Here is a 19,973-nt window from a genome sequence, read left to right as displayed (position 1 = left end):
ACGCACGCATACATTTATACTGACTTATACGCACTCACACATACATTTATACTGACTCCACGCACGCACACATACATTTATACTGACTCCACGCACGCACACATACATTTATACTGACTCCACGCACGCACACATACATTTATACTGACTCCACGCACGCACACATACATTTATACTGACTTCACGCACTCACACATACATTTATACTGACTCCACGCACGCACACATACATTTATACTGACTTCACGCACGCACGCACTCACACATACATTTATACTGACTCCACGCACGCACGTATACATATATACTGACTCCACGCACTCACACATACATTTATACTGACTCCACGCACACATACATTTATACTGACTCCACGCACGCACGTATACATATATACTGACTCCACGCACTCACACATACATTTATACTGACTCCACGCATGCACGTATACATATATACTGACTCCACGCACTCACACACACATTTATACTGACTCCACGCACGCACGCATACATATATACTGACTCCACGCACGCACACATACATTTATACTGACTCCACGCACACATACATTTATACTGACTCCACGCACTCACACATACATTTATACTGACTCCACGCACTCACACATACATTTATACTGACTCCACGCACGCACACATACATTTATACTGACTCCACGCACTCACACATACATTTATACTGACTCCACGCACTTACACAAACATTTATACTGACTCCACGCACGCACGCACTCACACATACATTTATACTGACTCCACGCACGCACACATACATTTATACTGACTCCACGCACTCACACATACATTTATACTGACTCCACGCACGCACACATACATTTATACTGACTCCACGCACGCACACATACATATATACTGACTCCACGCACTCACGCACTCACACATACATTTATACTGACTCCACGCACTCACACATACATATATACTGACTCCACGCACGCACGCACTCACACATACATTTATACTGACTCCACGCACACATACTTATATACTGACTCCACGCACTCAACATGCATTTATACTGACTCCACGCACGCACACATACATTTATACTGACTCCCCGCACGCACGCACACATACATATATACTGACTCCACGCACTCACGCACTCACACATACATTTATACTGACTCCACGCACTCACACATACATATATACTGACTCCACGCACGCACGCACTCACACATACATTTATACTGACTCCACGCACACATACTTATATACTGACTCCACGCACTCACACATACATTTATACTGACTCCACGCACGCACACATACATTTATACTGACTCCACGCACTCACACATACATTTATACTGACTCCACGCACTCAAACATACATTTATACTGACTCCACGCACTCACACATACATTTATACTGACTCCACGCACGCACACATACATATATACTGACTCCACGCACGCACACATACATTTATACTGACTCCACGCACGCACGCACTCACACATACATATATACTGACTCCACGCACACACACATACATTTATACTGACTCCATGCACGCACATATACATTTATACTGACTCCACGAACTCACACACACATTTATACTGACTCCACGCACGCATACATACATTTATACTGACTCCACGCACTCAGACATACATTTATACTGACTCCACGCACTCACACATACATTTATACTGACTCCCCGCACGCAATCACACATACATTTATACTGACTCCATGCACGCACACATATATATATAGTGACTCCACGCACGCACACATACATTTATACTGACTCCACCACGCACGCACACATACATTTATACTGACTCCACGCACGCACACATACATTTATACTGACTCCACGCACTCACACATACATTTATAGTGACTCCACGCACGCACACATACATTTATACTGACTCCACGCACGCACGCACGCACTCACACATACATTTATACTGACTCCACGCACGTATACATATATACTGACTCCACGCACACACATACATTTATACTGACTCCACGCACGCACACATACATTTATACTGACTCCACGCACGCACACATACATTTATACTGACTCCACGCACTCACACATACATTTATACTGACTCCACGCACGCACACATACATATATACTGACTCACGGACGCACACATACATTTATACTGACTCCACGCACACATACATTTATACTGACTCCACGCACTCACACTTACATTTATACTGACTCCACGCACGCACGCACTCACACATACATTTATACTGACTCCACGCACTCACACATACATTTATACTGACTCCACGCACTCACACATACATTTATACTGACTCCACGCACGCACTCACTCACACATACATATATACTGACTCCACGCACGCACACATACATTTATACTGACTCCACGCACGCACACATACATTTATACTGACTCCACGCACACACTCACACATCCATTTATACTGACTCCACGCACGCACGCATACATATATACTGACTCCACGCACGCACATATACATTTATACTGACTCCACGAACTCACACACACATTTATACTGACTCCACGCACGCATACATACATTTATACTGACTCCACGCACTCACACATACATTTATACTGACTCCACGTACTCACACATACATTTATACTGACTCCACGCACTCACACATACATTTATACTGACTCCACGCACTCACACATACATTTATACTGACTCCACGCACTCACACATACATTTATACTGACTCCACGCACGCACTCACTCACACATACATATATACTGACTCCACGCACGCACACATACATTTATACTGACTCCACGCACGCACACATACATTTATACTGACTCCACGCACACACTCACACATCCATTTATACTGACTCCACGCACGCACGCATACATATATACTGACTCCACGCACGCACATATACATTTATACTGACTCACGAACTCACACACACATTTATACTGACTCCACGCACGCATACATACATTTATACTGACTCCACGCACTCACACATACATTTATACTGACTCCACGCACTCACACATACATTTATACTGACTCCACGCACTCACACATACATTTATACTGACTCACGCACGCACGCATACATTTATACTGACCACGCACGCACACATACATTTATACTGACTCCACGCACGCACACATACATTTATAGTGACTCCACGCACGCACACATACATTTATACTGACTCCACGCACGCACACATACATTTATACTGACTCCACGCACGCAAACATTCATTTATACTGACTTCACGCACTCACACATACATTTATAGTGACTCCACGCACGCACACATACATTTATACTGACTCCACGCACGCACACATACATTTATACTGACTCCACACACTCACACATACATTTATACTGACTCCACACACGCACGCATACATATATACTGACTCCACGGACGCACACATACATTTATACTGACTCCACGCACACATACATTTATACTGACTCCACGCACTCACACTTACATTTATACTGACTTCACGCACTCACACATACATTTATACTGACTCCACACACGCACACATACATTTATACTGACTCCACGCACGCACGCACTCACACATACATTTATACTGACTCCACGCACTCACACATACATTTATACTGACTCCACGCACTCACGCACTCACACATACATTTATACTGACTCCACGCACTCACACATACATTTATACTGACACCACGCACTCACACATACATTTATACTGACTCCACGCACTCACACATACATTTATACTGACTCCACGCACTCACACATACATTTATACTGACTCCACGCACGCACACATACATTTATACTGACTCCACGCACACACTCACACATCCATTTATACTGACTCCACGCACTCACACATACATTTATACTGACTCCACGCACTCACACATACATTTATACTGACTCCACGCACTCACACATACATTTATACTGACTCCACGCACGCACGTATACATATATACTGACTCCACGCACGCACACATACATTTATACTGACTCCACGCACGCACACATACATTTATACTGACTCCACGCACTCACACATACATTTATACTGACTCCATGCACTCACACATACATTTATACTGACTCCACGCACGCACGCATACATTTATACTGACTCCACGCACACATACATTTATACTGACTCCACAAACTCACACTTACATTTATACTGACTCCACGCACGCACTCACACATACATTTATACTGACTCCACGCACGCACGCATACATATATACTGACTCCACGCACGCACACATACATTTATACTGACTCCACGCACGCACGCACTCACACATACATATATACTGACTCCACGCACACACACATACATTTATACTGACTCAATGCACGCACATATACATTTATACTGACTCCACGAACTCACACACACATTTATACTGACTCCACGCACGCATACATACATTTATACTGACTCCACGCACTCACACATACATTTATACTGACTCCACGTACTCACACATACATTTATACTGACTCCACGCACTCACACATACATTTATACTGACTCCACGCACGCACGCATACATTTATACTGACTCCACGCACGCACACATACATTTATACTGACTCCACGCACGCACACATATATATATATAGTGACTCCACGCACGCACACATACATTTATACTGACTCCACGCACGCACACATACATTTATACTGACTCCACGCACGCAAACATACATTTATACTGACTTCACGCACTCACACATACATTTATAGTGACTCCACGCACGCACACATACATTTATACTGACTCCACGCACGCACACATACATTTATACTGACTCCACACACTCACACATACATTTATACTGACTCCACACACGCACGCATACATATATACTGACTCCACGGACGCACACATACATTTATACTGACTCCACGCACACATACATTTATACTGACTCCACGCACTCACACTTACATTTATACTGACTTCACGCACTCACACATACATTTATACTGACTCCACGCACTCACACATACATTTATACTGACTCCACGCACGCACTCACTCACACATACATATATACTGACTCCACGCACACACACATACATTTATACTGACTCCACGCACTCACGCACTCACACATACATTTATACTGACTCCACGCACTCACACATACATTTATACTGACACCACGCACTCACACATACATTTATACTGACTCCACGCACTCACACATACATTTATACTGACTCCACGCACTCACACATACATATATACTGACTCCACGCACGCACACATACATTTATACTGACTCCACGCACACACTCACACATCCATTTATACTGACTCCACGCACGCACACATACATTTATACTGACTCCACGCACGCACACATACATTTATACTGACTCCACGCACGCAAACATTCATTATACTGACTCACGCACTCACACATACATTTATAGTGACTCCACGCACGCACACATACATTTATACTGACTCCACGCACGCACACATACATTTATACTGACTCCACACACTCACACATACATTTATACTGACTCCACACACGCACGCATACATATATACTGACTCCACGGACGCACACATACATTTATACTGACTCCACGCACACATACATTTATACTGACTCCACGCACTCACACATACATTTATACTGACTTCACGCACTCACACATACATTTATACTGACTCCACGCACTCACACATACATTTATACTGACTCCACGCACGCACTCACTCACACATACATATATACTGACTCCACGCACACACATACATTTATACTGACTCCACGCACTCACGCACTCACACATACATTTATACTGACTCCACGCACTCACACATACATTTATACTGACACCACGCACTCACACATACATTTATACTGACTCCACGCACTCACACATACATTTATACTGACTCCACGCACTCACACATACATATATACTGACTCCACGCACGCACACATACATTTATACTGACTCCACGCACACACTCACACATCCATTTATACTGACTCCACGCACGCACACATACATTTATACTGACTCCACGCACGCACACATACATTTATACTGACTCCACGCACGCAAACATTCATTTATACTGACTTCACGCACTCACACATACATTTATAGTGACTCCACGCACGCACACATACATTTATACTGACTCCACGCACGCACACATACATTTATACTGACTCCACGCACTCACACATACATTTATACTGACTCCACGCACGCACGCATACATATATACTGACTCCACGGACGCACATACATTTATACTGCACGCACACATACATTTATACTGACTCCACGCACTCACACATACATTTATACTGACTCCACGCACTCACACATACATTTATACTGACTCCACGCACGCACTCACTCACACATACATTTATACTGACTCCACGCACGCACACATACATTTATACTGACTCCACGCACGCACACATACATTTATACTGACTCCACGCACACACTCACACATCCATTTATACTGACTCCACGCACGCACGCATACATATATACTGACTCCACGCACGCACATATACATTTATACTGACTCCACGAACTCACACACACATTTATACTGACTCCACGCACGCACACATACATTTATACTGACTCCACGCACTCACACATACATTTATACTGACTCCACGCACTCACACATACATTTATACTGACTCCACGCACTCACACATACATTTATACTGACTCCACGCACGCACACATACATTTATACTGACTCCACGCACGCACACATACATTTATACTGACTCCACGCACGTACACATATATATATATAGTGACTCCACGCACGCACACATACATTTATACTGACTCCACGCACGCACACATACATTTATACTGACTCCACGCACGCAAACATTCATTTATACTGACTTCACGCACTCACACATACATTTATAGTGACTTTATACATTTATACTGACTCCACGCACGCACACATACATTTATACTGACTCCCACGCACTCACACATACATTTATACTGACTCCACGCACGCACACATACATATATACTGACTCCACGGACGCACACATACATTTATACTGACTCCACGCACACATACATTTATACTGACTCCACGCACTCACACTTACATTTATACTGACTTCACGCACTCACACATACATTTATACTGACTCCACGCACTCACACATACATTTATACTGACTCCACGCACGCACGCACTCACACATACATTTATACTGACTCCACGCACTCACACATACATTTATACTGACTCCACGCACTCACGCACTCACACATACATTTATACTGACTCCACGCACTCACACATACATTTATACTGACACCACGCACTCACACATACATTTATACTGACTCCACGCACTCACACATACATTTATACTGACTCCACGCACTCACACATACATATATACTGACTCCACGCACGCACACATACATTTATACTGACTCCACGCACACACTCACACATCCATTTATACTGACTCCACGCACTCACACATACATTTATACTGACTCCACGCACTCACACATACATTTATACTGACTCCACGCACTCACACATACATTTATACTGACTCCACGCACGCACACATACATTTATACTGACTCCACGCACGCACACATACATTTATACTGACTCCACGCACTCACACATACATTTATACTGACTCCACGCACTCACACATACATTTATACTGACTCCACGCACTCACACATACATTTATACTGACTCCACGCACGCACACATACATTTATACTGACTCCACGCACACATACATTTATACTGACTCCACAAACTCACACTTACATTTATACTGACTCCACGCACGCACTCACACATACATTTATACTGACTCCACGCACGCACGCATACATATATACTGACTCCACGCACGCACACATACATTTATACTGACTCCACGCACGCACGCACTCACACATACATATATACTGACTCCACGCACACACACATACATTTATACTGACTCAATGCACGCACATATACATTTATACTGACTCCACGAACTCACACACACATTTATACTGACTCCACGCACGCATACATACATTTATACTGACTCCACGCACTCACACATACATTTATACTGACTCCACGCACTCACACATACATTTATACTGACTCCACGCACTCACACATACATTTATACTGACTCCACGCACTCACACATACATTTATACTGACTCCACGCACGCACACATACATTTATACTGACTCCACGCACGCACACATATATATATATAGTGACTCCACGCACGCACACATACATTTATACTGACTCCACGCACGCACACATACATTTATACTGACTCCACGCACGCAAACATACATTTATACTGACTTCACGCACTCACACATACATTTATAGTGACTCCACGCACGCACACATACATTTATACTGACTCCACGCACGCACACATACATTTATACTGACTCCACACACTCACACATACATTTATACTGACTCCACGCACGCACACATACATTTATACTGACTCCACGCACGCACACATACATTTATACTGACTCCACGCACACATACATTTATACTGACTCCACGCACTCACACATACATTTATACTGACTCCACGCACTCACACATACATTTATACTGACTCCACGCACTCACACATACATTTATACTGACTCCACGCACGCACTCACACACATTTATACTGACTCCACGCACACACACATACATTTATACTGACTCCACGCACTCACGCACTCACACATACATTTATACTGACTCCACGCACTCACACATACATTTATACTGACACCACGCACTCACACATACATTTATACTGACTCCACGCACTCACACATACATTTATACTGACTCCACGCACTCACACATACATTATACTGACTCCACGCACGCACACATACATTTATACTGACTCCACGCACACACTCACACATACATTTATACTGACTCACGCACGCACACATACATTTATACTGACTCCACGCACGCACACATACATTTATACTGACTCCACGCACGTAAACATACATTTATACTGACTCCACGCACTCACATATACATTTATACTGACTCCACGCACGCACACATACATTTATACTGACTCCACGCACGCACACATACATTTATACTGACTCCACACACTCACACATACATTTATACTGACTCCACACACGCACGCATACATTTATACTGACTCCACGGACGCACACATACATTTATACTGACTCCACGCACACATACATTTATACTGACTCCACGCACTCACACATACATTTATACTGACTCCACGCACTCACACATACATTTATACTGACTCCACGCACTCACACATACATTTATACTGACTCCACGCACGCACGCACTCACACATACATTTATACTGACTCCACGCACTCACACATACATTTATACTGACTCCACGCACGCACGCACTCACACATACATTTATACTGACTCCACGCACTCACACATACATTTATACTGACTCCACGCACTCACACATACATTTATACTGACTCCACGCACTCACACATACATTTATACTGACTCCACGCACTCACACATACATTTATACTGACTCCACGCACGCACACATACATTTATACTGACTCCACGCACACACTCACACATCCATTTATACTGACTCCACGCACGCACACATACATTTATACTGACTCCACGCACGCACACATACATTTATACTGACTCCACGCACGCAAACATACATTTATACTGACTCACGCACTCACACATACATTTATACTGACTCCACGCACGCACACATACATTTATACTGACTCCACGCACGCACACATACATTTATACTGACTCCACACACTCACACATACATTTATACTGACTCCACACACGCACGCATACATATATACTGACTCCACGCACACATACATTTATACTGACTCCACGCACACATACATTTATACTGACTCCACGCACTCACACATACATTTATACTGACTTCACGCACTCACACATACATTTATACTGACTCCACGCACTCACACATACATTTATACTGACTCCACGCACGCACTCACTCACACATACATTTATACTGACTCCACGCACACACACATACATTTATACTGACTCCACGCACTCACGCACTCACACATACATTTATACTGACTCCACGCACTCACACATACATTTATACTGACACCACGCACTCACACATACATTTATACTGACTCCACGCACTCACACATACATTTATACTGACTCCACGCACTCACACATACATATATACTGACTCCACGCACGCACACATACATTTATACTGACTCCACGCACACACTCACACATCCATTTATACTGACTCCACGCACTCACACATACATTTATACTGACTCCACGCACTCACACATACATTTATACTGACTCCACGCACTCACACATACATTTATACTGACTCCACGCACGCACGTATACATATATACTGACTCCACGCACGCACACATACATTTATACTGACTCCACGCACGCACACATACATTTATACTGACTCCACGCACTCACACATACATTTATACTGACTCCATGCACTCACACATACATTTATACTGACTCCACGCACGCACGCATACATTTATACTGACTCCACGCACACATACATTTATACTGACTCCACGCACTCACATACATTTATACTGACTCCACGCACGCACTCACACATACATTTATACTGACTCCACGCACGCACGCATACATATATACTGACTCCACGCACGCACACATACATTTATACTGACTCCACGCACGCACGCACTCACACATACATATATACTGACTCCACGCACACACACATACATTTATACTGACTCCATGCACGCACATATACATTTATACTGACTCCACGAACTCACACACACATTTATACTGACTCCACGCACGCATACATACATTTATACTGACTCCACGCACTCACACATACATTTATACTGACTCCACGCACGCACACATACATTTATACTGACTCCACGCACTCACACATACATTTATACTGACTCCACGCACTCACACATACATTTATACTGACTCCACGCACGCACACATACATTTATACTGACTCCACGCACGCACACATACATATATACTGACTCCACGCACGCACACATACATTTATACTGACTCCACACGCACACATACATTTATACTGACTCCACGCACGCAAACATACATTTATACTGACTTCACGCACTCACACATACATTTATAGTGACTCCACGCACGCACACATACATTTATACTGACTCCACGCACGCACACATACATTTATACTGACTCCACACACTCACACATACATTTATACTGACTCCACACACGCACGCATACATATATACTGACTCCACGCACGCACACATACATTTATACTGACCACGCACGCACACATACATTTATACTGACTCCACGCACTCACACTTACATTTATACTGACTTCACGCACTCACACATACATTTATACTGACTCCACGCACTCACACATACATTTATACTGACTCCACGCACGCACTCACTCACACATACATTTATACTGACTCCACGCACACACACATACATTTATACTGACTCCACGCACTCACGCACTCACACATACATTTATACTGACTCCACGCACTCACACATACATTTATACTGACACCACGCACTCACACATACATTTATACTGACTCCACGCACTCACACATACATTTATACTGACTCCACGCACTCACACATACATATATACTGACTCCACGCACGCACACATACATTTATACTGACTCCACGCACACACTCACACATCCATTTATACTGACTCTACGCACTCACACATACATTTATACTGACACCACGCACTCACACATACATTTATACTGACTCCACGCACTCACACATACATTTATACTGACTCCACGCACTCACACATACATATATACTGACTCCACGCACGCACACATACATTTATACTGACTCCACGCACACACTCACACATCCATTTATACTGACTCCACGCACTCACACATACATTTATACTGACTCCACGCACTCACACATACATTTATACTGACTCCACGCACTCCCACATACATTTATACTGACTCCACGCACGCACACATACATTTATACTGACTCCACGCACGCACACATACATTTATACTGACTCCACCACGCACACATACATTTATACTGACTCCACGCACTCACACATACATTTATACTGACTCCATGCACTCACACATACATTTATACTGACTCCACGCACGCACGCATACATTTATACTGACTCCACGCACACATACATTTATACTGACTCCACAAACTCACACTTACATTTATACTGACTCCACGCACGCACTCACACATACATTTATACTGACTCCACGCACGCACACATACATATATACTGACTCCACGCACGCACACATACATTTATACTGACTCCACGCACGCACGCACTCACACATACATATATACTGACTCCACGCACACACACATACATTTATACTGACTCAATGCACGCACATATACATTTATACTGACTCCACGAACTCACACACACATTTATACTGACTCCACGCACGCACACATACATTTATACTGACTCCACGCACTCACACATACATTTATACTGACTCCACGCACTCACACATACATTTATACTGACTCCACGCACTCACACATACATTTATACTGACTCCACGCACGCACGCATACATTTATACTGACTCCACGCACGCACACATACATTTATACTGACTCCACGCACGCACACATATATATATATAGTGACTCCACGCACGCACACATACATTTATACTGACTCCACGCACGCACACATACATTTATACTGACTCCACGCACGCAAACATACATTTATACTGACTTCACGCACTCACACATACATTTATAGTGACTCCACGCACGCACACATACATTTATACTGACTCCACGCACGCACACATACATTTATACTGACTCCACACACTCACACATACATTTATACTGACTCCACACACGCACGCATACATATATACTCACACGCACACATACATTTATACTGACTCCACGCACACATACATTTATACTGACTCCACGCACTCACACATACATTTATACTGACTCACGCACTCACACATACATTTATACTGACTCCACGCACTCACACATACATTTATACTGACTCCACGCACGCACTCACTCACACATACATTTATACTGACTCCACGCACACACACATACATTTATACTGACTCCACGCACGCACGCACTCACACATACATTTATACTGACTCCACGCACTCACACATACATTTATACTGACACCACGCACTCACACATACATTTATACTGACTCCACGCACTCACACATACATTTATACTGACTCCACGCACTCACACATACATATATACTGACTCCACGCACGCACACATACATTTATACTGACTCCACGCACACACTCACACATCCATTTATACTGACTCCACGCACGCACACATACATTTATACTGACTCCACGCACGCACACATACATTTATACTGACTCCACGCACGCAAACATTCATTTATACTGACTTCACGCACTCACACATACATTTATAGTGACTCCACGCACGCACACATACATTTATACTGACTCCACGCACGCACACATACATTTATACTGACTCCACACACTCACACATACATTTATACTGACTCCACACACGCACGCATACATATATACACGGACGCACACATACATTTATACTGACTCCACGCACACATACATTTATACTGACTCCACGCACTCACACTTACATTTATACTGACTTCACGCACTCACACATACATTTATACTGACTCCACGCACTCACACATACATTTATACTGACTCCACGCACGCACTCACTCACACATACATATTTATACTGACTCCACGCACACACACATACATTTATACTGACTCCACGCACTCACGCACTCACACATACATTTATACTGACTCCACGCACTCACACATACATTTATACTGACACCACGCACTCACACATACATTTATACTGACTCCACGCACTCACACATACATTTATACTGACTCCACGCACTCACACATACATATATACTGACTCCACGCACGCACACACACATACATTTATACTGACTCCACGCACACACTCACACATCCATTTATACTGACTCCACGCACTCACACATACATTTATACTGACTCCACGCACTCACACATACATTTATACTGACTCCACGCACTCACACATACATTTATACTGACTCCACGCACGCACGTATACATATATACTGACTCCACGCACGCACACATACATTTATACTGACTCCACGCACGCACACATACATTTATACTGACTCCACGCACTCACACATACATTTATACTGACTCCATGCACTCACACATACATTTATACTGACTCCACGCACGCACGCATACATTTATACTGACTCCACGCACACATACATTTATACTGACTCCACGAACTCACACTTACATATATACTGACTCCACGCACGCACGCACGCACTCACACATACATTTATACTGACTCCACGCACTCACACATACATTTATACTGACTCCACGCACGCACACATACATTTATACTGACTCCACGCACGCACGCACTCACACATACATTTATACTGACTCCACGCACACACACATACATTTATACTGACTCAATGCACGCACATATACATTTATACTGACTCCACGAACTCACACATACATTTATACTGACTCCACGCACGCACACATACATTTATACTGACTCCACGCACTCACACATACATTTATACTGACTCCACGCACTCACACACACATACATTTATACTGACTCCACGCACTCACACATACATTTATACTGACTCCACGCACGCACGCATACATTTATACTGACTCCACGCACGCACACATACATTTATACTGACTCCACGCACGCACACATATATTTATAGTGACTCCACGCACGCACACATACATTTATACTGACTCCACGCACGCACACATACATTTATACTGACTCCACGCACGCAACACATACATTTATACTGACTCACGCACTCACACATACATTTATAGTGACTCCACGCACTCACACATACATTTATACTGACTCCACGCACGCACACATACATTTATACTGACTCCACACACTCACACATACATTTATACTGACTCCACGCACTCACACATACATTATACTGACTCCACGGCACGCACACATACATTTATACTGACTCCACGCACTCACACATACATTTATACTGACTCCACGCACGCACACATACATTTATACTGACTCCACGCACGCACACATACATATATAGTGACTGCACACATACATTTATACTGACTCCACGCACGCACACATACATTTATACTGACTCCACGCACGCAAACATACATTTATACTGACTTCACGCACTCACACATACATTTATAGTGACTCCACGCACGCACACATACATTTATACTGACTCCACGCACGCACACATACATTTATACTGACTCCACACACTCACACATACATTTATACTGACTCCACACACGCACGCATACATATATACTGACTCCACGGACGCACACATACATTTATACTGACTCCACGCACACATACATTTATACTGACTCCACGCACTCACACTTACATTTATACTGACTTCACGCACTCACACATACATTTATACTGACTCCACGCACTCACACATACATTTATACTGACTCCACGCACGCACTCACTCACACATACATATATACTGACTCCACGCACACACACATACATTTATACTGACTCCACGCACTCACGCACTCACACATACATTTATACTGACTCCACGCACTCACACATACATTTATACTGACACCACGCACTCACACATACATTTATACTGACTCCACGCACTCACACATACATTTATACTGACTCCACGCACTCACACATACATATATACTGACTCCACGCACGCACACATACATTTATACTGACTCCACGCACACACTCACACATCCATTTATACTGACTCCACGCACTCACACATACATTTATACTGACTCCACGCACTCACACATACATTTATACTGACTCCACGCACTCACACATACATTTATACTGACTCCACGCACGCACTCACTCACACATACATATATACTGACTCCACGCACGCACACATACATTTATACTGACTCCACGCACTCACACATACATTTATACTGACTCCACGCACACACTCACACATACATTTATACTGACTCCACGCACTCACACATACATTTATACTGACTCCACGCACTCACAGATACATTTATACTGACTCCACACACGCACACATACATTTATACTGACTCCACGCACTCACGCACTCACACATACATTTATACTGACTCCACGCACTCACACATACATTTATACTGACACCACGCACTCACACATACATTTATACTGACTCCACGCACGCACGCACTCACACATACATTTATACTGACACCACGCACTCACACATACATTTATACTGACTCCACACACTCACAGATACATTTATACTGACTCCACGCACGCACACATACATTTATACTGACTCCACACACTTACACATACATTTATACTGACTCCACGCACTCACACATACATTTATACTGACTCCACGCACGCACACATACATTTATACTGACTCCACGCACTCACACATACATTTATACTGACTCCACGCACTCACACATACATTTATACTGACTCCACGCACTCACACATACATTTATACTGACTCCACGCACTCACACATACATTTATACTGACTCCACGCACTCACAGATACATTTATACGGACTCCACGCGCACACAGATACATTTATACTGACTCCACGCACTCACACATACATTTATACTAACTACACACACACACACACACACACACACACACACACACACACACACACACACACACACACACACACACACACACACACACACACACTGCTGTTACTCTGTTTATCTTATGTCCTGTTGGCTAGTCACCGTTCCCCTATCCATATCTACCTCCATCACTCCAGTATCCCTGCACATTGTAACTATGGTATTAGAACTGACCCTGTATGCTTATCTACTTACTTATTGTGTTCTTTATATTTCTTCTTATTTCTCATGTTTTTTTTCCTAGTATTACATTGTTACTGATTATTGCATTGTTAGATTTTGAGTTAGAAAGAAAGGCATTTCACTGTACTGTTCATTGTGCATGTGACATTCAAACTTATAACTTGACTCAGCAGCTCTGCTACTCCCCGGCTCAGAACCTTTCTGCTAAACTGTGTAATAAACATAACCGATTAGACAGAAAGACTCACTGTGCCGGATCCTTCAGCCTCCTAAAGGTGACTGATCAAGAGAGAGCCAAGCTGTGGCATCTCAAAGGGCCCTAAACTAAAGTACTGAAGCTGTCCACTAACAATGACCACATAGACTGTGATGCATGGCAGGCCATTAGTATCCTAACCAAATAGCGCAGAGCTGCATTCTCCCCGCAGACTCCATGTGACTTTCACAGCTACACGCTATCTATAAACTAAATGGTACCCTATTTCCTTTGTAGTGCACTACTTTTGACAAGGGTCCATAGGGCTTTGGTTAAAAGTAGTGCACTATGTAGGTACCAGGGTGCCATTTGGGACATAGCCTTCTCAGCCATGTGTCTGTCTGTCAGCTGGAGGTACGGTATGGAACAGTACAGAGCCGCTGTGCTCCCAATGTTATACATTAACAGCTTTTCATTCCGCCAGGAGAGAAACACTCACAAAATGACGTACATATGAATAAGCAGCAGAAATGTATACTCCCACACCTGAAAATAAGGGCTTGGGTTCAGAGCTGCACTACAGTCTATGAAGTGGCCTTGAGAACGGGCATGTAAAGTGTCTGTGCGAACCTCTTGATAATACTATGAAAGAATACCTCACTGTGGCTTTACAAAATGGCCCGATATATATCATTATAGATTCCACAAAAATATAAATCATCTGGGTGATAATTATCAGTTTGATCTCATCCACTTTAGAAAAAAACAAAAAAACAAAGCAAAACGGTTATGAAGCAAAAGTGTCCTCAAAATATGGAGATGTGTTTTATTATTCCACAGTAAGAAAATCGTATGTATGCTCTCTCAAGCCATTTGGATAAAGGCCTGTTTAAGTCACGTGGAGTGTTGCGCTTTAGAGGCTCAATGGTCGGAGTTTTTAATATATATCTGAAGAAGTGCAAGCTATTGTTAATCACCCCCTGTTCACAGGCACTTTCCCCACTGCACTAAAAACTGCTATCGTGAAACCCCTTCTGAAGAAAAATAATCTAGATTCTTCAGCTCTTAGCAATTTTTGGGCAATCTCCAACTGTCCAATCTTAAGCAAAACTCAGGAGAAATTGTTTTTCAAAGAGCAAAATAGTTTTTTTAGTGGAAACTCTATTTTAAAAAAAATGTAATCTGTTTTTTTTGCCCACCACAGCACAGAGACATCATTAGTTAAAGTGGTAAATTATCTTAGAGCCAACACAGATGCCAAACAGCCCTCTGTCATTGTACTCTTAGATTTAAGTGCTGCATTTGACCATGATTTCCTACTGGACAGACAGGTTAGACTCTCCAGTCCAATTCTAAATTGGTTTAGGTGTCAAGGTATGCGTGAAGGTCTGTAAGGAAGTCAGGTGCAGGAGAGCGGATATTTGGTAGCAAAACTGAGCCTTTTATTTGGCGAACCAAAAGCACATGGCACAAATGAACACGAAATACAAATACGGGTTGAACATAACCCAGCGCAACCAGCCTAACGTAGCGCATACAGGAAAAACAGATAAACAATAGCACACAAAGACATGGGGGAAACAGAGGGTTAAATACACATAATGAGGGAAATGAGAACCAGGTGTGTGGGAAAACTATCTGCTCCCCCTATTTAACTGGTTGATAGTTTTTTGTCACCCTTGGTAACATAACTCAGAGAATATACATATCACATGTGGCGTTCCACAAGGTTCGATTTTGGGTCCGGTACTGTTCCATTTATATATCTTACCTCTTGGCAGCATTATCATATTATATTGATTTTCACTGCTACGCAGACGATACACTAAATTGCATTGCTGTTTCACCAGATGATTTTATCTCCACGGACAAATGTTTGACTGTATTAGTGATTTAAAAACTTAGATGGCTCACAACTTCCTCCACCTAAATCAAGACAAGACCAAGGTACTTATTGTTGGAGCCAAAGCACAGAGAGAATCTAGCCACACATTTTATTTCACGGGCAGTAAAGATAAAACACCAGGTAAAAAACAAGGTGTTATTTTAGATTCTGAACAAAATTTTTAATCACACATTAGGAATATGACCAAAATAGCTTTTTACCACGTGAGGAACATTGCCACGGTCTGGCCGTTTCTCTCTCAGGCTGATACAGAGAGACACATCAATGCTTTTATTACAAGCAGGCATGACTACTGTAATGCTCTCCTGTCAGGTCTACCCAAGAAAGCCATTGGTCAACTGCAAAACATACAGAAAGGAATGCTGCAGCATGGGTACTGACCAAGACCAGACGGAGAGCACACATTACACAAGGTCTCTGCACTGGCCACGTGTGAGTTTTGGAATTAATTGTACGATGATTCTATTGGTTTTTAAATAATTATCCTAAAGCTTAGGTCCAAGAGGCATGGAGAGGCAGCATTTCACCTTATGTTTGTTGTGTGGTAAATATTTCTGCCCAAAAATACAACCTGTAAAGCACAAACTGTGTTGCATTCTGAAATGTGTCTGAAATGTGCTGTATAAATAAAGCTTTATTTGACACGGGAAAGTGGCAAGG

Source organism: Oncorhynchus gorbuscha, linkage group LG16 (assembly GCF_021184085.1).
Source record: "Oncorhynchus gorbuscha isolate QuinsamMale2020 ecotype Even-year linkage group LG16, OgorEven_v1.0, whole genome shotgun sequence".
Classification (NCBI taxonomy): domain Eukaryota; kingdom Metazoa; phylum Chordata; class Actinopteri; order Salmoniformes; family Salmonidae; genus Oncorhynchus; species Oncorhynchus gorbuscha.
Note: the sequence above shows the minus strand (reverse complement) of the source record.